Source organism: Oncorhynchus gorbuscha, unplaced genomic scaffold (assembly GCF_021184085.1).
Source record: "Oncorhynchus gorbuscha isolate QuinsamMale2020 ecotype Even-year unplaced genomic scaffold, OgorEven_v1.0 Un_scaffold_13660, whole genome shotgun sequence".
In the NCBI taxonomy this organism is placed as follows: domain Eukaryota; kingdom Metazoa; phylum Chordata; class Actinopteri; order Salmoniformes; family Salmonidae; genus Oncorhynchus; species Oncorhynchus gorbuscha.
In genome coordinates this window covers 1-612 of record NW_025755786.1, presented here as the reverse complement: position 1 = coordinate 612, position 612 = coordinate 1, and the positions used below count along the sequence as shown (strand labels likewise).

General features: G+C 49.5%; 1 non-coding gene across 1 annotated transcript; it reads left to right on the top strand.

Moving 5' to 3' along the window:
* The first annotated feature begins 229 nt into the window (after nucleotides 1–229).
* On the top strand, nucleotides 230–301 carry trnae-cuc. Its single transcript has one exon. It is a non-coding gene; the product is annotated as a tRNA-Glu (tRNA).
* Nucleotides 302–612: the final 311 nt, after the last annotated feature.

Sequence of the window (612 nt, the reverse complement as noted above, 5' to 3'; positions counted from 1 at the left end):
GTACCCTTCCCTGGTGGTTCGACTCCCAGTTCGACTCCTGATTTGCACTGTAGTACCCTTCCCTAGTGGTTAGGATTCGGCGCTCTCACCGCTGCGGCCCGGGTTCGATTCACGGTCAGAGAACTAATCTTTTGCTACATGTTTACTTGTACAACCTGTCACAATGAATATAGGTTATCGCACATATGTACCAGCTCACACTTGGAACCGATTTGCACTGTCGTACCCTTCCCTGGTGGTCTAGTGGTTAGGATTCGGCGCTCTCACCGCCGCGGCCCGGGTTCGATTCCCGGTCAGGGAACTACTCTTTTGCTACATCTTTACTTCTACAACCTGTCACAATGAATATAGAAGGTTATCGCACATATGTACCAGCTCACACTGAGAACCAATTTTCACTGTATTATCCTTCCCTGGTGGTCTAGTGGTTAGGATTCGGCGCTCTCACCGCCGCGGCTCGGGTTCGATTCCCGTTCAGGGAACTAATCTTTTGCTACATGTTTACTTGTGCAACCTGTCACAATGAATATAGGTTATCGCACATATGTACCAGCTCACACTGGGAACCGATTTGCAATGTGGTACCCTTCCCTGGTGGTCTACTGGTTAGGA